The following is a 24,787-nucleotide window of genomic DNA, read 5'->3' on the forward strand; positions in this document are numbered from 1 at the left end:
ACATCTTTACTCCAGGTATGTGATTTGGTCCTTTGTGATGACAAACTGTGAGAGGCAGACAAGGAAGCACAATGAATGGCCAATGACTTAGAATCGAGTTCAGGCCCTGCCTTTAACCAAGTATGGATAATTGGGTTATTTGTTTGACAGTTTTATGAACGGCAGTTTTCATTGTTATTTGCTTTTCTCACTTCTAATGCCTTCACAAATCCTGATGACAGCTGTTGCTGTTGGCGGCCTTACGGTTGGTTTCCACTCGTGATGGCTCCATGTACCTCAGAAAGAAACAGGACCAGGTTCCGTGCCAGCCTCACAGCGGGGGTCTTTTTGAGCCCATTGTTGACATTGCTGTGTCAGTTCATCTTGTGGAGTGTCTTCCTCTTTCCCCTGATCCTCCACCAAGCACGAGGTCCATTTCCCGGGACTGGTCTCAGTGCTACCCTGCTAGTTAGCAGCGAATCCCCCAGAAGTGGGACCGCCTATATTTTCCTCCTAGTTTATTTTTACACTGGCAGCTCCACCAAATCTCGTTTCCCATGCATGGGAGGTCTTGATGGCGTTTGAAATACTGGTGGTGTAGCTTCCAGCGTGACCGCAACACGAACGTCTCCACAGCATGCCAAGCTGCCATGAGTGAGAAAGAGAGCAGTAGTAAGCAAATCAGGTCTGTGGCAAACCTTTACAAACCTTGCACATCAGGTGGGATATAAGTAGAGGTAAATAGATTATGATGTCATTAACTCATGGACTTGGCTGAAGCAACTATTTTTCATGGACTTAGAACATTAATTGTTGAAAGTGATTTTAGGAGGTATCATCAGGTTCCTGAGTTTCAGAGAGCTTGCTAAGTGTCACAGAGCTTTGCCCTGGTATTTAAAAGCAGGATCAAGAGGGGCTCTGAGTGCTTTCCCCTCAATAATAACCCTTTAGTTGTTTTTAGCTCCATTGCTTTAAATATAAGATGAAGGAAGGTGTGTACAAATTTTAGTGTCTGATTTTTTGCCTTGCCTTTTTTCTTTGTTTCAAATACGTGGCTACCACAAACTATCCTCATTTCTCCCTAGACTATTTCTTTTCACCAGTGAGTCTAGCTAAAAATTCATACCCAGTTTCCAAGTCTAGTACATATTATTAATTGCACACAAAAATAATGAAACTTAAAGAAAAATCCAGTTTGAATCTAGAAAATTAATTTTAAAATTGTGTATTAGGCCTAGAAACACCCAGTATAGCCAGGCTCGGTGCCCAAATGTTTGATGCCCCAAGGTGCCTTGAAATCCTTAATAATTTTCAAACAGTGCACCTCACATTGTCATGTTGCATTTGCATTGTGTAGCTGCTTCTGGAGGAAATAAATGCCTGTGAAAGACATGGGTGTGACCCAGGAGAGAGGCACGTTGTCAGAGCCCTATGCAAATCTGACCCCGAGCAAAGGTGAGGCGGGAAAGTAGAGTGGAAGCAATTTAGACATAGTCAATACAATGTGCTGGGGTTCTGGGGAAGGCCCTTGACCCAGCCCTCCAGCCGAAGACGCTTAGAGTCAGAGGAGGCTGGTTTCCCTGAGGAGCCAGCGCCACTCAGTACCTCATGACACAGTCAAAGGGAGCAGGCCTTGGAAGGAGTGGCCTCTGGACAAGCACTGAGATGGATTGCAGAGTTCAACAGCTGTTTCACTCTCTGTAGTTGGAGGGATGAGCCACACAATATACCCAGTTCACACACCTCTACCTGGTGATGCTTGGAGATTCAAAATGGCATCTGGGTCTGTGTCTATCCATGTTTCTTAGCACATTGCCATTAACTTGGTAGTTTAAAATACTCTTAGCGTCATGCGGCTCAGAATTCTGACCTGGGATTCATTGGGCTACAATCAAGGTGCCAGATCTGTGTTCCTCCCTGCTAGCTCCCGGAAGAATGTGTGCCCTTGCCTTTTCCAGTGTCCAGAGGCCTCCTGTGTTCCATAGACTCCTGAGGGGCACACAGCTCATGCAGCCCCCTGCGGAGCACTTGCGGTTTGAGTCCACCCAGAAATACTGCTGACGAAAAGGCCTGGTGATCTACTTCTGGGGGAAAAAACACCAGCCACGGAAACACATGACGTCCCAAGAATTATAATCTACTCAGTGACAGCAGATTCCCCCCCACACCCCCTTCCCCGGCCCCCACCCCCCATGCCTTGCTGGAAGGCCTCTCTCCATCTTCAGCGGCAGCAACTTTGGATGTCACTGCCTTCTTAGGTCTTTCTCTGGCTCTGGATTCCTGTGATTAGATAATCCAGGATAATATCCCCCATCTCCAAATCCTCCATTTAATTATAGCTGCCTTTTAAAATATTCATAGATTCCAGACATGGGGAGGAGACTCCTTTGGGGGGAACTATAGACTGTCTACCACAATATCTTTCTCTTTAAACTAACTTCCTTCTCAGATTTCTCTCATTTTCCCCCCTTTTTTCTTTTAAAAATCATTTAAATGCCTCAGTGCCACAGGTGTTCTGCAGGAGCCCTGGAAGTGCAGTCGATTTCGTGTAGGGCTGCTAACAGCAAGGTCAGGAATTCAAAATCTCCCTCCACTCCACAGCAAAAAGAGGCTTTCTACTGTCATCAGAGCTACAGTCTTGGAAGCCCACAGGGACAGTTCTACTCTGTCCTACAGGGCCATTATTAATAACAATCAACTTAATGGCACTGGTTTTGAGTGAGATGCGTTCCTTGTTGTTGAGACCAGTTAGAGAATGAAGGAGTTGTCATTTGGTGGGTTTCACAGTCCTAGCATGCCCTATGTCACATGGCTAGAGTCCGGTATTTCACCTAAAACTACTGATAGAACAGCACAAAAAGAAAATGACAGACCCATGAATTATGAAGGTGCATGTGTGCATACTAAAGCAATGGCTCACAACCTTGGACGTCCATTAGAATCACCTGGGGAGCTTTAAAAAGCCCTGGTATCCAACCATTTTTTGTTCTTTGATGCCTGATACCTGATCCCTTCAACAACTCATGATCACACAGGCTGGTATACTTCTTCCATGTGGACTTTGTTGCTTCTCAGCTAGGTTACTGTTTGCTTATCTTCAAGCTTTTAAGACCCCAGACACTATATCTTTTGATAATTGGGCACCATCAGCTTTCTTCACCACATTTGCTTATGCACACTTTTGTCTTCAGCAATCATGTCGGGAAGGTGAGCCTCATGGAATTCCAGTTTAATATAACAAAGTGTTCTTGCATTGAGTAAGTATTTGAGTGGAAGCCCAATGATGTCCATCTGCTACCTTAATACTAAACCTATATATATATATATATATATACATATATATATGCACATAGATCTATTTGCCCATAATCATATATAAATATGTTTACATATATACATGCCTGTATTTAGAACTTTATAAATGCCCTTTGCCTCCTAGTTCTTTCCTCTATTTCCTTTTGCTTTCCTCTTGTCCCACTATCATGCTCAGCCTTCATTTGAGTTTCAGTAATTCCTCTCAGTTACATTGCCCTTGATCAATCTCTGCCAGGTCTACTACACCCTCCTCACCAATGATTTTGGATCACTTGTTGTTCCCTTGTCCCTGGGCTTCTTAACACCACTTCCTTTCCCCTGTGTCACCCTTTCCCATATCGCGCTGGAACTGTTGATCCCATTGTTTTCTCCTCCAGGTTGTTTATCCCACCTATCTTAATTAGATAGACCTACAGAGATAATAATTTGCACAAAAATAAGACAGGAAAACAAAGCAACAAAAGAAAACAACAACAAATATCAGTGACAAAAAAAGCCTGTAAATAGTACAAGGTCTGCTTTTTTACCTTTAGGAGTGTTTTCCTGTGGAGTCTGATGGGGTGTCATGCCTTGCCCCAAAAGTCTATTTTTGATATTCCCTCTGGGCTTCCTGGTTCTGTTCCCCTTGCTGCTCTGTTGCACACCCTTAGTGTTTTGCCTCGGTGTGGTGGGGTCAATTTGGGTGCAATTCCCACAGTGTCTATAGGGGGACAGTGAGAGATGTCATGAGGGATGTTATGTCTTCTGGTGGGGCCGGCCATATGGTCCTCTCTGTGCACTGACTGCTCTGAACAGGGATATTGTCCCCAAGGCCTGGTGGGCCAGGATGTGCTCCACTCTCTCTTCCTCCCCTTTCATTTGCTCCCATGTGCTTTGATCAGACGTATCCCTTTCCCAGAGCTGTAACTTCAGTGCTGTCCTCTGAAGTAAATTTTTCGGGAGGGAGGGGTGCCTGTCCACGTAGTTGGCATTGGGGCTGATCCCTCAGGAATGTCAACATTTTATAAGACTTAAACTTTATGACTTATTTTTTTAACTTGGTCAATAACAAGTGATAAGTTTTTAAGATTTGATTTTACCTAACATTTAGGTACCCTTTGGGTTGAAACATTTTGATTTTTAAACGTTCAGGTGACTGATGAAATTCAAACCATGATATTTATCAGAGAAACTCATGATCTGTAGTCGAAGACTTGAAGTACTACTCATTAATTGGTCTTATTAGAACAACAGAGCATAAGTTATTATTTTATTCACATTCCTTCTGCCAAAACATGCAGTATTGTAAAAATACTGCATTGTCAGCCATAAAGCAAAATAACAGAAGATAAGCAAGATATTAAAATTGCTTGACATAGAAAAAGTATTCATAAAAGAATATATGTGGAGACTATAATTATAATGAAGGTATTATGGGATATTCACGCTAAGCTTCTATTATCCTAAGATCTTCCCAGCCATTCCTTACTTTAGAGTTGGATAAAATAGCACTGCTTCAACACACTTTGTGAAGTACAGCAGGATGTCAGAAAGGAAAAAATTCTCAAGAGAAGACTCAGGCCAGACTTGCAAGGGCTTGCAGTTTAAAGGTATCGTTTCAGACAAACTCGGGGAGCCATTTGACCCAGCATCAGGAAAAACGGAAAGAGAACTTCAGTCATTTGCTTATTTAACTATTTTTAAAGCCATAATTAGTTCTATTGAATTACTGCAGTAGAGGAAGGATAGAAATATGAGAACTGGTGCAAAGTAAGAGGGTGAAATAAAGGCAAAAGCAACTCAACTTGAACATTTCAAGCACTAAATAATGTTAAAAACAAGGACCACATTGGGTTTAATGGCTTGTTTTCTTTTGCTTAATGCTGGACACTAAGTGGGAGGTTTATGAGTTGGTTGGCGCATCAAGGTGTTGCCAAGTTCAATGTACCTTCCTTTGACTAGACCCCTGGGCTGTTCAGAGTCAGCCAAGGGCCCATCTAGACTGTTGGGACAGATTGCCGCTTGGTCTTTGCGGCCAGACCTTGATGGGCTCAGCTGCTAGCCTCAGGCTCCCGCTCTTCCCAGTTGCAAAGTGAATTTGCTCTTTTTCTAGAGTGTGTAAAGGAGCCTACTTATGCATTGGTAATGCACATGGCTGCTAACAGAAAGGTGGCTGGTTGGAACCACTGGCCACTCCATTGGAGAAAACATGGTGACCCGCTCCCGGGAACCTCGATAGAGCAGTTCTACCCAGTCCTACTGGGCGCTACGAGCTAGAATTGACTGGATGCACATGACAGCAGAGTGTGCAAAGCTGCCGAGAGGGCCCAGCAGGATGGGGTCAAGCTATGGCAAGATGTTGAGCCTTGTTATTTCGGCCGTGGAAGTGAGTAATGACATAGAGAAACAAACTCCGTCCCCATCCATTTTATGGAGTATATCACAAACTCCCGAATTCCCAAATCAGAGCCAGCCAAAGAAATGCCTGCTTCTTCTCCCCATGCTCTTCATGAAGTGGATTTCTTTCCTGTTTCTCTTCCTTTTGTGCTTTCCCTCCTGCCCTGAAGAGACAGGAAAGAATGCTGAATGGTGGTACCACCTGCAAATAGATCATGCGTTTTCTATTTTGACACTTCTTTCCAACCTGTGCTAGAGTCCTGGGGTAGTGGTGACCTGTTGGGCTGCTAACCACGTGGTCTGAAGTTAAAATTCTCCAACCGCTCCATGGAGAAAGATGGGGCTTTCTACTTCCACAAAGAGTTACAGTCTTAGAACGCACAGAGGCAGTTCTACCCTGCCCTAAAGGACGGCTAGGAGTGGCCATTGACCCGATGGCAGTGGGTTGTTGTTTTTTTTCCCAAACTGTAAAACAGGTGATGTAACAACTAGTTTGGGAGAGTACATTTCTCCCACCCACAATGCAGGACCGGTTAGGCGTAATTTCTTATTAGTTATGGCTTACCTGAGATAAATCAGTTATTAAAAAGTGCAACATCTTCCTTGTCCGAGAACTCGTTATTCTCGAGGTCACTGCTCGCATTTAGCTCATGCGCCATTAGGGAAAGAGAATAAACAACAAACAGAACCCCTCTGTTTACCCACACAACGCAGCAAAAGTCCTCGTTGCCTTCTAGCAAACGGAAAGTTTTCCTTGTAGATTTATTATTATAATTTGCTGATTTTTCCTTTGGTATGGTCATTTTCTTGGTTATTCTAAACTTAGGTGAAATATTATCAAGTGGTCACTGTTAGGGGATTGATGAAGTGTTTCTTTCCCTCGTTATAAATTCACACTAAAGTTTTCTGGGGATCTTTTCCCATGTAATGGACCATATTAGTTCCACACTAGTTAGCATTTCAGATGAAAATGAGGATAAAATGTATTCCCTGGAAATGAAAATATCAGTCGCTCAGACTCAATTCGTCTGTTGTGCTGCCATACACCCCCCCAATCAAAATGGAGTCAATCAGGAGTGACCTCAGAGGGTCACTCGCTCTAAAATTAATTCTGGTTTTAGTGATATATATGTCTCTAATTTATACCTAAAAAGTGTGGACCACCTGTGTTGTTGACTGGTTGTGATCATCTTGAGACCTTAGGGATTTCTCTCAGGGGAAAATCCAGACAGGCAGGATACATGTTCTTTTAAAGTGATGCTATAAAAATTATTTTCTCAATTAAATCTAAGCAATGCACTTTTTATTTTCTAAAGCCATAAAAATCCTGACTTTGAAATTATTGAATATATGTTCACGATTTGTTTGCACTAGACGCTGCCTTGTTAACCTCCTCCGGTGACAGCACGCATGTAGCACAACCACCAGACTTTTAAAGACCACTTTATCTACAGGGCTATAGTTGGCAAGGGGCTGCGGTCTGCAGTGAGTAGGACAATTCTGTAGAAAATGGCATTATTAATTAGACATATTCTGGTGACCAGGAATAAATGTTTATGATTATTGTCTAAAATCCAAACAGGAAAATGTAAAAGCAATAATAAATATGTCCTCTCTCGCTCCAGCCTACCAGCTTAGGCACATTTTTGGCTTGAAAAGCACAGTGAGTAATTAGGTAATTGTTGCCTTGATTGAGCTTAATAGGAAACATTTCAATTAGGCTAAAACTACACAGAAAGGAAGTGGGTTTTTACAAAGGGAAACATTCCTTGTCATACAACTGTCAGCTTGTGCCCACACTAAGAGATGGGATTAAGTGGATCTCGGCAAAGGAAACAAAAAAGAAATGATTGCAGTAATTAGATCTATGCTTAAACATTGTGTCTTCTGATAGAATTTCTTGATGATCCTAGCTTCGATAACGCAGCCCTATAAATGTCTTGCCTGTAACAAATTATGCCCTTAAATCTATAGCAAAACGAGTTCCTGGGGGAGAACGTTATTATTTTCTTGTGCTACAGAAACGAACATTCTAAAATTGTACTTCTCTTCTCCAAGCCACCTGCATGCTAACCAATAATCAGAAAGGCCATTTGGGGCTAGTTTGCATGGTTAACAGTGTCTCGGTTGCTGACTCAGGGTTTGAGCCCAATGTAAAAAGGCCCCTTTCTCCAACCAGTGTCCAAGGAATGGTGCTATTATTAACATCTCGGAGTGGAGGGAGTGGTAGGACCTCTTGCTGACCTGTCCACTCAGGGATTGTCATCTTTGTGAAGTCGCTGGCGCCACCAATTGAGAAGGACATTCATGGAGATGACATCATTACGAGTGCCAATTCATTGTCCCCCCCCCCCCCCCCGGCAATTTGCAGTGTCCCCAGCCAACAGCCTAATACATGTAGATACTTACTAAATCATTAATGCTGTTTGACTATTGCTGTCATATGAAATAGAGAATAGAATGAGCTCCTTGGTAAATGAGCAATGGAGACACCGCTGATAGAATACCAAACTAAAATATCACCCCTGCAGAAAAGGGCATATGGCATGCAATCTCATGTGAAAACAAATGCAGGTCCCAAGTAAGCAAGGATTGTACATTTGAAAAGAGCCTTGATTCTGCAGGAGCGTGCTATGGAGTTCAGAGAGAATGCCAGGTGTGGTGCAGTGAAATATTTAATGTGGCTTTTCTAGCCATAGCCTTTGTTACTCCCGCCAAAGGGCCTTCATCTTCCTGCTAGAGCTGGCTAAGAAAGTGCCGTGGGGGGTGGGTGTGGTGGCCAGAGATTCTCATTGGATTATGTGATTCAGCTGTGAGTGGTTGTGAATGGGTTAAGTGTGCTTGCCATCCTGCTGGGTATAAAATGAGCCATCTCGAAAACAGCAGGGTGTGCAGATCCCTGTGCATTGGACTCCCTGGATCCAGGAGACAGCTTTGACACTGACGGAGTTGCAGAGGAACAGGAGCAGCAGCAGAAGCAGGAAGAGCCAGAGCAGGAAACAGAGCAGTGCGCTTCCAGTCCGCAGACCAAGTAAAGCTGAGTGCCTTTCAGCAGGAGGCGGGCTTGTGGAATGGGATGCCCTCAGGCATTTAATAGAGGGAACTAGGTTTTACTTACCCACTGAACTAGAACATAGGCCCTTTAGACTGAGGCCTATGGCAGGGTGTTGTGCCCTTTAGGCCTTTATTGGCAGCTTAAAAAAAAAAAAAAAAAACCTTTGGGAAGATTTTTGTAGAGTCCCTAATGGGGAAGACCATCACTCTTCAGGTTGAACCCTTGGATAGTATAGAAAATGTAAAAGCCAAGATCCAAGATAAGGAAGGAATTCCTCCTGATCAGCAGAGGCTGATCTTTGCTGGCAAGCAGCTGGAAGATGGATCTACCTTGTGTGATTGCCTCATTCAAAAGGAGTCCACTCTTCATCTTGTGTTGAGACTTGGTGTTAGTGCTAAGAAAAGGAAGAATCTTACACAACTCCCAAGAAGAACATGCATTTGATAAAGAAGGTTAAGCTGGCCACCTTAAAATACTATATGGTGGGTGAAAATAGCAAAAGATCAGTGGCCTCAAGGGAGTGTGCCCTTGAGATGAATGTGGTGCTGGAGTTTGTATCAACATTGATAGACATGACTGTGGCAAGTGTTGTCTGATCTATTGTTTCGATGAACTAGAAGACAAGTAATTGTGTACTGGTTAATAAAGGACCTGAACTAACTGAATGAATGAATGAATGAATGAATACTTTGTAAAATTGCAGGGAGAGACCCAAGGCCAATGAGCCATGTGGCTGACAGGCCAAAGGGCAGAAAGAGTTCTGCCTGGGGGCATGGCTAAGAAGAAGCTGTCCAGTCTGAACAATTGTATCCTGAGCGGTTATAACTGTTAACATCCTAATAAACTTCACAATCATATATTATCTGTGAGCTTTGTGTGGCCATTGCATTGAGTTATGTAAGCAGCTGAAAAGTAGAGAATGCCGTGGGAGGGACACTTGGTGTCAGAACTAGTCAGGTGCTCTTTCTGTACTCAGCGCAGCCATGGCTCGTGGTCCCAAGAAGCATCTTAAGCATGTGGCTGCTCCACAGCATTGGATGCTGGACAAACTGACTGGTGTGTTTGCTTTGCCCACCCACCAGTCCCCACAAGCTGAGAAATGTCTTCACTGATCATCTTCTTAAGAAATAGACTTCAGTATGCTCTAGCAGGAGATAAAGTTAGAAAATGTTTGCACATTGTGGTTCGTTGAGATTGATGGCATGGCCTGAACTGATATAACCTGCCCTGCTGGTTTTATGGATATCATCGGCATTGACAAGACCGGAGAGAATTTCCGTCTCATCCATGACACCAAAGGTCGCTTGGCTGTTCATTGTGTTACAGCCGAGGAGAGCAAGCACAGATTGTGTAAAGGCAAAAAGATCTTTGTGGGCACAAAAGGAATCCCCCACCTGGCGACTCACGATGCTCGCACCTTCTGCTCTCGTGATCCCTCCTCTCCCCAAGGGGAGTGACACCCTTCAGATTGATTTGGAGACTGGAAAGATGACTGATTGCATCACACTCGACACTGGTAATGTGTGTATGGTGGCTGGAGGTGCTAACCTGGGGAGAACTGGTGTGATCACCAACAGAGAGAGACACCTGGCTCGTTTGATGTGGTTCGTGGGAAAGATGCCCATGGCAATAGCTTTGCCACCCGGCTTTCCAACATCTTCGTTATTAGAAAAGGCAACAAACCATGGATTTTTCTTCCCCAGGGAATAGGTATCTACCTCACCATTACTGAAGAGAGAGACAAGAGACTGGCTGCCAAACAGAGCCACGGGTGAGATAATCTCTAGGTGGTGCTAATGAAGAGGTCTCTAAAATAATAAATAGAGCATAATTAATTGCCAAAAACATCCCCCAAAACTGATAGGGTGGGGCATGTCTGAATTCATCCTCATAAGAACTCTGCCTTGGTGATGCCAAGGTGAAGTTTGATTTTTGTTTCTTCCCCCTTGCATAGCTGGTCAGATGCCCACTCTTGTCATTTCTTCTTACATCTGTTATACCCCAAAGCAGGATTTTTGATAGGAAAAAATGAAATGATTTACTACAGACTAGTAAATAAGCATAGCTAAGCCAATGCTTACCTTTCTTATTGTGTATTCAGACACTGAATTTCAGCTACACCAATTCCAAGGTATTGATTTCATTCCTGAAAGCCTGAGAAGCATTTGGTTTCTTTGGTCTGCTCTTGGCATATGTCTGAATGTCTGTCTGTCAGTCTTAAAATCCATGTATCTACCTTGCAAGGGAAATAGCTGGAACAGCCTAGCCCAGTTTAGGAGACGGCAGTGTAGAAGTGATTATTAACTTCCTTATGTTGTGTGTTCGTTTAAGAGCATGCACTTTGGATTAGGTGGCTCTGGTTTTGAATTTAGGAGCACGGGAGATATCGTGGTGCCATAAAGGAGCCCTGGTGGTACTGTGGTTTAAGGACTGAACTGCTAACTACAAGAGCAGGAGTTCAAACCCACCTACTGCTCTGCAGGGGAAAGATGAGGTCATCTGTTCCCATATAATTTTCCAGTCTCAGAAACCCTAAGGAACAAGCTTCTTCTGTCCTACAGGGTCTTGATGAGTTGCAATTGATGTGAAGGCAGTCATGATAAGCGATGAAGTGCTTAGCTACTACCCCAAAGGTTATGCAAACATACCACCCAGCTGCTTGGTGAGAGAAAGTGGCAGTTTGTTTCCATACAGATTTACAGCCATGAAAACCATAGCCCTATACATCTCCGGAGTCAGAATTGGCTTGACAGCATTGGTGTGCTTGTTAGTTGGTTTTGAATTTGGACTCTACTCTTAGCAATGTAATTTTGTAGCATGTGACTTAAGTTTTTCATCTTTCCTTAGTTTCATCAATTTAATAGAAATGAAGGTAACCTCCCCCTTAGGGTTTTTGTGAGGGAGTCATGAAGCAATGCTTGCATGGTCTCAGCAGGATGAAGTACTATAAAACTCTTGGCTACTATTATGACTAGAAGTCCTAGTGGTGGTTGTGGGTTATATAGTTGGGCTGCCAACTTAAAGGTCATCAATTCAAACCCACCAGCCACTCTGTGGGCAAAAGATGAGGCTTCACCTCCTGTAAGGATGTGCAGTCTTGGAAACACAGAGGGGCTGCTTAGCTCATACTATAAGCCACTCTGAGTCAGGACCAACTGCCTGCCGATGAGTCTGGGTTTATTATTACTAGAGAGTGCTGGCTCTCTTGATCGAACCCAGCGCTGAAGCAGGGCTTTTTCAAATGTCAGTGGCGCCAAGTACTTGCTTCCATGTGCTCTTTGTTAACCAGCAGCCAAACCCATGGGTTTTCAACGCTGTATGCCAAGACCTCTTGTCTGCTCAGTCTGGCAGAATGTAAAGCCAGTGGGAAGCTTGAGAAGCCCAAACTGAGATGAACCGGGACCTTGCGGCAAGTGGTCTTCGGCCACCTCTGTTGAGTGTTGCTCAGCAATGTGACAGAGGGGCCGCCTGCCATTGCAGTTCACAGCTTTTTAAAGAAAGCAGCGCTCCCAGCTCCTACCCAGGTGAAGCCATTGGGTGTGTGTGTGCTGGTCTTGCGGTGCTAATGAGTGAAAATGCTCCCTGCGACTATTTACTCTATTAGGACTGTGACATAAAACAGGCATCCCAAGTATTTAACTTTTTAAAAAGTCAACTTTAAGGGAAGACTGTAAGCTGTTTAATACAATGATTTACGCTGATCTCTTTTCCAGCACATGAGGGTAGGGAGAGGGACTCCAAATTTTCTATCATAAAATTCTAGGGCTTGTGACATGGCTGGTCTAAAATTTGTAGCTTAGATCAGCTCTTTGCTTTGCAATTGTATTGTAGCCATGGTAATGAAGGCTTCTTTGGGGGATAAATTTATAAGCATCTCATGCACCAAACACAGAATTATTTCCACATCTCTCCTCTTTCTCTCCAAACTAGCCATGGTAGGTTAAACTAACAGGATTTTAAACCTCTTATGTAGGGTGTACCACCTTGGTGGGTTTTTCTTTTCTGGGAGATGGAGCATCTGAAGGGACCACAAACCCAACTCATGACCACTGAGTGCACTCTGACTCACAGCAACCTTTTGGGATCGAGCAGAAGTGCTCCTCGGGGTTTCTGAGGCTGTATTTATGGAGCAGGGAGGGGCCTCATCAGTGGATGATGACCCCCAGATTAGTTCCACGGGGAGTCCTCTGGAGCAGTGCATTTGGAGAGTGGAAAGGCGTGTGTAGTTTGACAGGGTTTTACTTTCTGGGAAGAGTAGACAGATTTTCATGTCCACTGTATTGTGGTTGGACTGTGACCAATTCCCCTAAGGGAGAATGCCCACTTGGAATCTTGGGTAACAGTTCTGAAGTTTAAGGCAAGACCCAGGTATTGTGTGCATCTGTGTATCCTAAAGGCCAGAAGGCATTTTTTCCTCCCTTATTCCTGTCTCTTGTGTGCTTCTGGGTTCAATCCAGTGCCCTTGCTCAGGAACCCCTTCGTGAGCGCTCCACTCTATGACAGCACCTTGACTTGCTGCCAGAAGAGTTGGAAATGAAAGAAATTTAAGATAAATATCAATGATGATTTTTTTCTTGGTCACCCTCTCTTGTTCTCTCTCTCTCTTTCTTTTTAAAAGAAAGTCATATGTTCATATCCTAACTTGTCCCAATAGAGGGTCAATTACAACCAGTTGGTTGCAAACACAATCCAAGAAAAATACGGAGAGAAGGAGCCGTAGGTCCAGACAGCAAGAGTCTCCAGAACCACTGTAAATGCTACGGACGTCTCAGCTGTGAACCGGGTCTCTAAGCGCTCATTTAGGCCCCAGTGCTTCCCAACATAGCCCCAAATGAATAAAGATTAGCCGGGCATTTTTGTATGGTTAGGTATTTTTTTCCTGGAAGCCTTTTAAAGTTCAAACAAAATCTTAGCTGAGACTTCATAAATAACGTGATTAAAAGTTCATTAACAGGCTGTCCACAGTCAAAAATAAACAGTCAAACTTGGTGAGTAAAATCCTTTTCCCATCCAAGGTCTTCCGCATCACCGCCCCCTCATTAGGTACCCGACGGCGGAGCGGCATCGCCCGCCACCTTCTCGGCATCGAGGACAGAAGCAGCGCATGTTCAAAAGAGCTGTTCACAACATTTGTGGCTATCATAAGAACGACAGTTTAGAAATTTTAAAAAGTCTCTGGAGGGCGAGGTGGTAGCCAGCGAAGCACCTTTTTGACATCATCAACAGCATGTCGGTAAGACTTTCAAACAGCGTCCAGAGCTGGGAAAGGTCAAAGGGAGCAGTGTTCTGTCGGAGAAGAAAAAACGCCCTGCTCTGCTGCAGCGGCCACTCCCTTCCTGGGGGATAGCAAATGGCGAAGCAGCCACTGGGGCCCTTCGTCCAGGTGAGAAGGGAGCTCCGATTTCTTCATCCTGCACACACTAGGAAATGTGATAATTTAAAAAGAAAGCAATAAAGGCTCCTTACCAAATGGTGGCAATTACTCTCTAAAACTTGATTTTTGCTTTCTATGAGACAAGCTTGCCTTCTAATACGCCTGTTAAACATACTCCAGCAATGTGCTAGGATTCTAGGTTTGAGTCCTGTTATTACCAAATTATGTGATGTTTAGTGAGCAATTGAACCTCTCCAAGCCTTAGTTCATAATCTACAAATCAACAGTGTTTAATTATAGGTTTAGATGGCCACTTCCAGCTCTTCTATTCCAGGATCTATAAACCATATTATCCATTGAACCTCAGTGTTGGCAATGAATCAGCTAGAGAGCTTTAAATATTATAGATACCCCAGCCCCACCCTGTGGCGATTCGGTAGGTCTTGGCAGAGCTTTTAGAATATAGATGTACAACCAAGGGTAAGTGCTGTCGGCCAAAGGAACACTTAACTCCGTGCCCAAGATTCCTGTGTTCAGAGAACATCCTGACCTTCTCCATGACAACATCATGAAATAGATCTTAGGAATCCTGTTTGGCTTCGATCTCCTGTACATTGCCTTACAGGAGCTTCTGGAGGCTTTGTGTGTTCGTGCTTCCACATTACAAGCATCCAAGCACCTAATGTGTCTGCTCCTCAGTCACAAGAGTGGTGAAAGATTGTGTATACATTGTGACTTATAGAAGAAATACACCATTTTATTTTAAATTAGCTCATAAATCAGGCGTAAGTATAGGGATTCAATTGATATTAAGGCTATACAAAGTTATCAGGTACTTTTACATTTAATCTAAGTATCGAACTAGGCATCAGTAATACACTTTATAGATAAAGAAAGATAAGTTTCAAACAGTCTTACCTCTCTTATCCAAGACTGCACAGCTGATCAGGTGGTATAGAGCAGAACAAGTGTGTCTCACTCCGGAATCTGTGATCTCCTTACACAACCATCTGCCACAAGGAATGGAAGAGGAACTAGTAAATCTGGCTAGACCAGAGCATGTACACAGGAAACACAGGGAATTCAGGATGGATCAACCCATTGGGACCAATATTGAGAGTAGCGACACTAGGAGGGTAAGGGGAAGGTGGGGGGAGAAAGGGGAACCGATCACAATGATTTACCTATAACCCTCTCCCAGAGGGATGGACAACAAAAAAGTGGGTGAAGGGAGACATTGGTCAGTGCAAGACATGAAAAAATAATAATGTTTAAATTATCAAGAGTTCATGAGGGAGGGGTAAGTGGGGAATGCGGAGCTGATGATACCAAGGGCTCAATCAGAAAGCAAATGTTTTGAGAATGCTGATGGCAACAAATATACAAATGTGCTTGACACAATGGATGCATGTATGGATTGTGATAAGAGTTGCTTGAGCCCCGATAAATGATTTATTTTAAAAAAATAAAGAATAAGTAAGACTTTCCAGATGCTTTTGTGGTCCCTATGTACTCAGAGGGATACTGTCCATTCATACCCCATTATTCAAGAGCCCTTTAACTTGGAGCTTCAGAAAATGAATGGAAAGTTATATCACCCAAAGCAGTTTAATTCATATAGAAGAACCATGAAGACTCTATGATGAGATCAACCTTGTTAAGCCTGAGTACAAATCGGTATTATCTTTCTGGAAATTGAGAGTCTAAATTATAGTCACAACTTTGTCCTAGGAAATTTACTTCTAGGAGGTTGTCCTGTGGAAATAGCCACTAGTATGGACAAATGGGCGACAATGTTTTTTGGGGCATTTTGTACAGTACATAAAGTGGAAGCAACATAAATATGTTGTTGATTCCAAAGCTTAGTGATCCTACTGTACGACAGGATGAAACCTTACCCAGTTCTGTGATGTTCTAAAAACTGATGCTGTGTATGAGTCTAGTGTTGCAGCCACTTTTCATCCATCTGATTGAGGGTCTTCTTCTCCAACCCTCTGCTGGACCAAGCATAATGTCCTTCTCTAAGAACTGGCCTTTTTATCGTAGGAAAGATGGAAATAGTCCAAATGCTTAGTTAAGGCGAATAGTTCCATATACTTAAATACATTCATATGATGAAATATTATATAGTATCAAAATAGTACTTATAAGCATTTTAATGAGGTGAGGAAATATTAATGCTGTATTATGTGAAGAAAAAAGTATATGGTGTGATATCAGCTATGGAAATAAGTAATATGATCACTAAACGGAGTAGAATGTTAACAAAAGTTAATTCTAGGTAGTAGGATTATTCCTATAGTTTATCTCACTTATACTTTCTGTACATTTAAATATTTTCTAAAATGATACTATGTTTTTTAAACTTTTTTGTTTTACTGATATATGATTCACATACCATACAATTTAGTGGTTTATCTATCCTGGATTTCATGTAAAGAAAAAATACCAAAACAAAAACAAACAAAAAAACCCAACAGCCGTAACAACGTAGAACACAAAAACCCTCAATCCAACAAGAAAGTAGAAAATAATAAAAGCTAAAACAAATTGAAAATGAGTCGAAAGGGAGAATAAATGATAGCCTTACATTTTATCCTAACTACGTTTACATCAATCCATTTTCCAGTAGACGGTGTGATGGCAAGGCTATCACATCCCTGATGTATGGTCAGAGGGGATTCTCCAGAAGCTTAAGCCATGTGAGATCCCTGTAAATAGATTATGGGCTTTCCCTGTTATCCAGAGCCTTCTACACACGAGGTGCTCAGAATTTAAATTCTAATACAGTTCCTTCTTCTGGTCTTGGGTTTTACAGCTTATAATCCTGGGATCACACAAGCTGGTGTGCTTCTCCCAAGTAGACTCTGCTGACACCTCACTTAGATGCTGCTTGTTTTAAGACCCTCGGTGGTAATCTTTCTACTAGCAGGCACCATCTGCTATGGCACGAGGATCTTCAGTGATCTCTTCATGAGGGCAAATATTGCTTAGGGCCACGCCTTAAAACCTATTCTTTTTAATCATTTTATTAGGGGCTCATACAACTCTTATCACAATCTATGCATACACCAATTGTGTAAAGCACACTTGTGCATTCATTGCCCTCATCATTCTCAAAACACTTGCTCTCCACTTAAGCCGCTGGCATCAGCTCCTCCTAAAACCTATTCTTATTGCTATGGTTTAAATCAGTGGTTCTCAACCTTCCTAATGCCACTACCCTTTAATACAGTTCCTCATGTTGTGGTGACCCCCTCAACCATAAAATTATTCTCGTCGCTACTTCATAACTGTAATTTTGCTACTGTTATGGATCAGGCGACCCCTGTGAAAGGGTCATTCGAGCCCCAAAGGGGTCACAACCCACAGCTTGAGAACTGCTGGTTTAAGTGCTGTGGCCTTCCCTAGGTACATCATAATAATTTTATTAGGGAATATGAAATATATTTAAAAGATTCTTGTAAGAAAAAGAAAGGAATCCTAGAGTTTTGTTAGAAACATAGGAGAGAAATTAGGGATGGTAGACTAGAGAGACCAGTATCCTAATTGTAAACAAATGTACCCAAACTCCATTTACAGTAGAAATAATCTTTCCTCTCTATTTTATCAGCTTTTCCCACATGTGTTAACTAAGGGGACTGGACCAAATGTATTCTAATTCACCTTATGCTTATGAATTTAAAAATGACTTATCACAATATAACTTGAAATAATCCCAACTTTGTGCTGAGACCAAAATCATAAGTGTTAACCCAAATTTCTCTAGCCTCATTTTTTTTCTGCCTTAAAACAGCAACAAGATGGTAGCAGAGATTCTCATGGTGCTCCAAGGGCATTAATAGTTTTGTAAAAGATAAATTCCAATAAAAATTCAGATTCATAAAGGCCAAGGGTGGCAGATGAGATACTCCAACTGAACCTGAGTAAATGATAAACTAAACTTTCAAAGCATTTCTGGGATTTCAAGAAGTCAAGGAAAGCCCTCAAGGGCAAAAACAAGCAAAACAAAACAGGCACAAAAACACCTTTCTTCTCGTCCACCCCCACGACCCCTTCTCCCCCCCCCAAAAAAAAATTCCCTTCTCTATACCCTAGAGAACTGCAATTAGACATGCCAACAGTAAATAACAGGATCAGGAGACTTAGATGGTAACTTGCAGCAACATGGGATTGCTAACCTAAAATCCCAAACGAAGCAGGATCCTCTCTCTCTAAAGCGAACTGCAGGATCTCACACTGGTCACGTCTAGGCTCCATCTTCTCCCTAGGAAAGCAGCACTACTGTCGGCCTTCACAGTCCCAGAGCAAAGTACAGTTAAGGACGCATTCACAGAAGCAGCCCAACAGCCAGGTGGGACAGAGACCCAATGAGGTGAGGACACCCGTGCTATACTAAGGGAGTGAGCAAACAAGGGTATGTCTGAGAAGAGTATGTCTGAGAAGAGTGCAGTTAAGAGTGACGATAGGACAAGACAAAGACAGCCTTCCCCGTGGTTGGTGTGAATTTGGTATATCAAACAGCATGGCTGCTGAGGTCCCAGTTCATAGTATATACGGATTAATTCCAAATGAAATCTTCGTCTTGCTGCTACTAGTGTATGACAGCAGCTCGGTTTTCTCAAGAATACACTTGTCTCAAATCTTACTAGGCTCTCTTCAGAAAAAGATCCAAGCAAAACAGTAAGCCCGAGGATATAATTGGGAGAATCCCAACCAAAAAACCAAACTCACTGCCATCGAGTTGATCCCAACTCACAGCCCACACAGGACAGACTAGAACTGCCGCTGTAGGCTTCCAAGACTCACTTCTTTATGGCAATAGGAAGCCTCATCTTTCTCTCTCAAACAGCTGATGAGTTCAAGCTGCACACTTTGCCGGCCAAAAGACACCAGTAACCCACTATGGCACCAGGGCTGCAAATTGGCAGAATAGCAATAAAAAGAATAGAAAGAATAAAAAGGTTAATGTTTAGAACTCATACCTCAACTAATGAAGGTAGGTAGCACCACTAAATCACAAAGAGAATTCTTCCCCCCCCCAAAAAACTGTAATAAAATTACCACAATAAAACTACAGAATGTCAAAGAGAAAAACTATCAAATAGCCAGAGAAAAACTAATGAATTCGCTGAAAAAGACCTAAAAATAGGTACCAGCATTCCAAGACGTAATGGAATAAAATCTTTATGGTGATGTCAACTTAGACTTGTGTAACCAGAAAAACTATCTTTTATTTATGAGAGTGAAATAAAGATATTTCCATTCAAAACCAGAATTCATGATGAAAAAAACCCTTCTACTTACAACATGAACTTTTGAAAAACACATTTTATACTTCAAGAAGGAAAATGATCATAAAGGATTGAGATGAAAGAAAAGATGATAAACAAAGGAATTGGTGACATTTAAGTAAACATTATTTATAATAATAGTAAAATTGCATTCTGAACATCTGGGCCAGATTATCTAGTTGTTTCTATTTTATTTGGTCTGTCTTTTCAGTGGTTCTGATTGTTAGAGATACTTTTAGTCCAACTTTTTCCCCCCAAATGCTGAGGCCAGTATGATATTGGTAGTTCTGTTTTTAAAGTCCCTCATCAGCCAAAAGTTAGGGGTCTAGTATTCAGATGTTGATTCCCAGGGGAGGGGAGAGATTGAGTGTGAGATTTTTGAACAATCTCAGTTTTTCCATTATTTTCTTCAATAGTATATCAACTTTAAACCTGGTCAGCTTGGTCTACCATCATGAGCCAAGAGCTGATAACAGCAGGGCAGTAAGGGGGAGATTTTAAAAGTCCTCTTTTCATTTTGTTTTTGTGTGTGCTAGATGTTGCTATTTATTTATTTATTTTTATGTTTTATTAGGGGCGCATACAACTCTTATCACAATCCATACATGTACATACATCAATTGTATAAAACACATCTGTACATTCTTTGCCCTAATCATTTTCAAAGCGTTTGCTCTCCACTTAAGCCCTTTGCATCAAGCCCTCTTTTTTTTCCCCTCCCTCCCTGCTCCCCTTTCCCTCATGAGCCCTGGATAATTTATAAATTATTATTTTGTCATATCTTGCCCTATCCGGCGTCTCCCTTCACCACCTTTTCTGTTGTCTGTCCCCCAGCGTGGAGGTCACATGTAGATCCTTGTAATTGATTCCCCCTTTCCAACCCACTCCCCCTCTACTCTCCCAGTATCACCCCTCACAGCCCTGGTCCTGAAGGTATCATCCACCCTGGATTCCCTGTGCCTCCAGCCTCTATATGCACCAGTGTACAACCTCTGCTCTATCCAGACTTGCAAGGTAGAATTCGGATCATGGTAGTTGGCGGGGAGGAGGAAGCATTTAGGAACTGGAGGAAAGCTGTATTCTTCATCGGTGCTACGTTGTACCCTGACTGACTCACTCCTCCCCTAGACCCCTCTGCAAGGGGATCTCCAGTGGCCGACAAATGGTCTTTGGGTCTCCACTCTGCACTTCCCCCTTCATTCACTATGGTAAGATTTTTTTTTATGATGATGCCTGATACCTGAATGCCAGGTTTAACTCTGTCTCACCTCCCCTAAGCTAAACTTGTAAGTAATAGTGGCTGAGTCCCACTTTGCTTGGTGAGGTGGAGGAAGCAAGGAAAGAAGACCCTCTAGAAGATGGATGGACACAGGCTGCATGGATGGGCTCAAGCGTAGCAGTGATTGTGAAGAGGGCTCATTATCAGCACTATTTTGGTTTTTTGCACAGTAGGGCGCTGCGAGTCAGAACTGACTCAATGACAATCAGTCTCACTGGACGCGAGAAAGTGTGGGTTGTTTTTGTTTTTCAGAATATAAGGCCTTCCATTCATGCTGGTATTGCACGTTCATTTCCTGACTGCACAGCTGCTAAACGCATGCGCAGCCTCAGTAAGAATCCGGAAACCAAAGGAACTTCTGGAATGTCATAACTTGCCCTCTCCACCCCCCCACACACACATTTTGGCACATTATTTGACACTTTCTTCTTTAGTCCCTGTCTTTCAAACATTGTCATAAATAGCAACACATGCCAGAGACCTTGCAATTCTTTGTCACCTAAATCACCTTGATGGACAAAGAAGGAGGGCATATATTATCTAGAATCCAATTGGTTTTGCCACCATTTTGAGATTCTGCAGTTAGAAAGACAGAGGTAATATGAGCCTCTGATGGTCTGTTCTGTTTACTGCCAGGTACTAAAGCACATAGGTCAGTGTCTGGTAGGCAGTAAACACTGAAAAATATTTGTGAAATAAGTCAGAACCATAGCAGCCAGACTATGTTTCCTTCCATCTGTATCTATTTTAGTTTAAAAGAAAAGGGAAAGAAAGAAGCAATACTTGGAAAGTGAACTCAGCAACATGGACTAATCACTGAAAATGTATGGGAAAGCCTATTCAATCTAGTTGACTCTATACCATGTCTCAAAGGCTTGTGTTCAACTGAAGGAAGATAAAAATACTTCTTTTAAAACTCTCTCTTTTACTTTGTAAGTGTACCAGTAAAACTTGTCCACTGATATTGAGTTGATTCCAACTCAGAGTGACACAGTGTTTGTTACCTGGGGCGTCATAAGGGCTCCCGAGATGATAAATCTTGATGGGAGCAGGACTCCATCTTTCTCTCAGGAATAGTTGGTGATGTTGGACCACAGACCTTGTGATTGGCAGTCTAATGCTTGACCCCTGTGATACCCAGGCTCCTGACTTAGTATTTAATTCAAAGGAAAGGTGTTTTTTTATTTTGGAGTATTACTCAGCTATACTTTATGATGGCTATTAGCCATTCCTGTGATCTATTGAGAAAAATTTTAAGGATATTAGAATCCTTATTACAGACTTGGAAAAGTAAAATATCAGAAACAAGTGTGCCACCCTAAATAAGGGGCATATTCAGTAAGGTATCTCTGCAGTAGTCAATTTCAAAAATAATTCTATTAAATAGCATGATTTTTAATTATTTAAAATTCCATTCTTCATAAATTCCTTATGTATTTCTTTCTTTCTTGGTTTCTCTATGCAGCCCATCAGAAGGAAAATAGAGTTATGTCTCATGTGTTAAGATTTTTTAGTAATATTTTATAATTTTTATGAACTGCAAGCTTATTATTAAGGAGTGCCTATAGAATGATACTATGAATAATACAAAGAGAATAATTATGTTTCTTAAATGACTCACACTTTCTGTGATGGTACATTTTGAAACAAACTTCCTGATGCCACAAATGCTTTAGAAATGAGAGAAAAGATTCTAAAATCAGTTCTTTACACTTCAGTTTGGTGGTGACTGTCCTTTGTGAACTATAAGGAATAAGATCATATCATGTTGCTGGTAACAGACATTTTCCATGTTTTGGAAGCACTTTCCAGAATATTTTACTGTATCAGATCATTACATTTGAATTCCATATGACACAAACTCATAAAGATGGCCAAAAGAAAACATAGAACGCTGTTTGTAGGTTAGCAATTAGTTGTTCAATTCAGTAAAATTGCAAGAAGTAAACTCAGTTCATAAATGAAATAGTATATTGAGCACTGACTGAGGCAAATAGTTTATTAGTAATCATCTGCCATTGTGCATACCCAGTTCGTACACTATTACATTAGCAGGAGGTGTGACCTCAGTCTATAAAACCAGAAAAAAGAAGGCCAGTCACTTTAGGACTGCACTGTAGCCAACAACTTACTCTTGTTGAAGCCCTGAAGACACCCAAATGATATACTCACTAGCCTTCAGGAAATGATAGGGTCAATGCTCGTTAAGGAGTCCTGGTAGCTGTAGCACAGTGGTTGAAATCACTTGACTGCTCACCAAAGATCAGTTGACAGAAAAACGTGGCTGTAGCTTCCGTACATATTTACAGCTTTGGAAATCTAATGGGGTAATTTTACTCTGCCCTGTATGGTCATCCTAAGTCAGATTTAATAGCAATGCATATATATATGGATATATATATATAATTACTTAAGCAGGGGTGGGGGGATATTTAATATTTTTAACCTTTTGGTATACTGGACGAGAAAGCAATGGGAATGTTCTTTAAAGGAATCTTGCTGGTACAATGGTTACACACTAAACTGCTATCAAATGTTTCGAGTTTGAACTCAATCATCAGCTCCATGGCTCACAGACCTGGTGATCTGCTTCCATCAATATTACAGCCAAGAAATTCTAACCAGTGAAAAGTTATGAAAACTTAGACATAATCAAACATCTCAAGGGAGTGAGTTGCTGGGCCTGGGGGCACTGGATCATAGTCTCAGGTTATGCCGATGTCAATCGTAATAATATAAAGCACAAAGATAATCAGTCTCATTATTGGCCATCTATTAATCTCTCCCTATCCAGAAGAAAGACACATGTGAACAACTGGTTCAGCAGACTGATGGGCCATGTAGTCCTGAGATCAGAAGAACCCGGTGGTACCCAGCTGCCACTACCAGCTTCTCTAAAAGGGATCACATGAGAAGGTCATGGGTAGGATGGGAGACAAATGTAGAACAAGACGCAGAATCACAAATGAGACTACACTTGCTGGTGGAACCCGCAAAACTCTGACCTTTAGTCACCCTTCAGGTCGGAACCTGAACTCACCCCTGGGGCTCAATTTCCAGCCAAGTAGCCAGGTCTATAAGGGGAACAATTACACTGTTGAGGTACATGCACTGTTTGAAATCAAAGGGGGCAGCGCTTGTCCCAGGACAGGGCGCAAAAGGAGGAGGAGCACAAAACGGGAGGTGGGGTGAGTGGCGTTACAACGAGGGAGTCCGTTGTATAAGCCGAAGCTAACTGTGTGTTCCTGAGTGTACAGCTGATGACTTGTTCTGTAAACCTACCCTCCCTTCACAAGGAGCAGTTAAAGAAAGAAGGAAGGCAGCCCTCACCAAGTGGTTCTTTCACATAGTGTCTCAAGGAGGGACAGTGAGCAGATGGCAACAACAGTTTTCTTCAGGAAATCTCATTGTGTTGAGAAAGGATGAACTTCCAGGCAGGTCAGGGAGTACACTTCTTTTTTACTTTAGATCTCTGTGCCCTCAGAACTTGCTAGATTCGGCCTGCAAAGCCTTAGCCTGCACTCTTCTCTCTCTACATGTTAGAGATTTACACACACAAAAATTTTAAACTGGGTTTTGAGGGCCTGGATTCTTCTTCTTGAACTATTGTTTATTGAACCATTTAAAAAGTTATTTATCCAAACACAGTGTAATGAGTTTTTTAAAGTATTTCCTCAGCTGGTTGTTTTGTTTGCCACATAGTGCTCTATGTTGTTTCCTTTGTAATAATGTAAACTCTGAGGTCAAAGATCTCTCCTTATATTTTGTTTGAGTGACTCAAGGAACAAAGTGAGTGATAAACACTTGAATTTGGCAAGTACTAGCATCGTGGTATCTAACTTATTATAGTATATTGTTAGGTAAGCTGTGTTTTTAAGGCTAAGAACTGCATGATAACAGTGAACAATTCTTAATTAGATAGTAATGCAATGGCTCGAACGATGCCTGATCTATGTTCAGTGAATGACTTAGGCATTGAGATCATCTGTCTCTCTGGGGAAAAGGCATTTGCTTTTAGTTGAGGGTACCAAACTCCAAACTCAATGCCTTGCCATTGAGTCAATGCTGATGACGCATGGGGACCCTATTGGATAGGGGAGAACTGCCCCTGTGAG

At 42.1% G+C, this 24,787-nt stretch overlaps 1 protein-coding gene and 1 pseudogene across 1 annotated transcript in view; both read left to right on the forward strand.

Annotated features, from left to right (window-relative positions):
- SLC25A21 (solute carrier family 25 member 21) overlaps positions 1-24,787 on the forward strand; it is a 584,085-nt gene that overhangs the window by 162,618 nt on the left and 396,680 nt on the right. The gene's annotated exons all lie outside the window — the stretch shown is intronic.
- On the forward strand, positions 9,709-10,500 carry LOC142426145 (small ribosomal subunit protein eS4-like; annotated as a pseudogene).

The sequence above is a fragment of the Tenrec ecaudatus genome, chromosome 14 (genome assembly GCF_050624435.1).
Source record: "Tenrec ecaudatus isolate mTenEca1 chromosome 14, mTenEca1.hap1, whole genome shotgun sequence".
Lineage (NCBI taxonomy): Eukaryota > Metazoa > Chordata > Mammalia > Afrosoricida > Tenrecidae > Tenrec > Tenrec ecaudatus.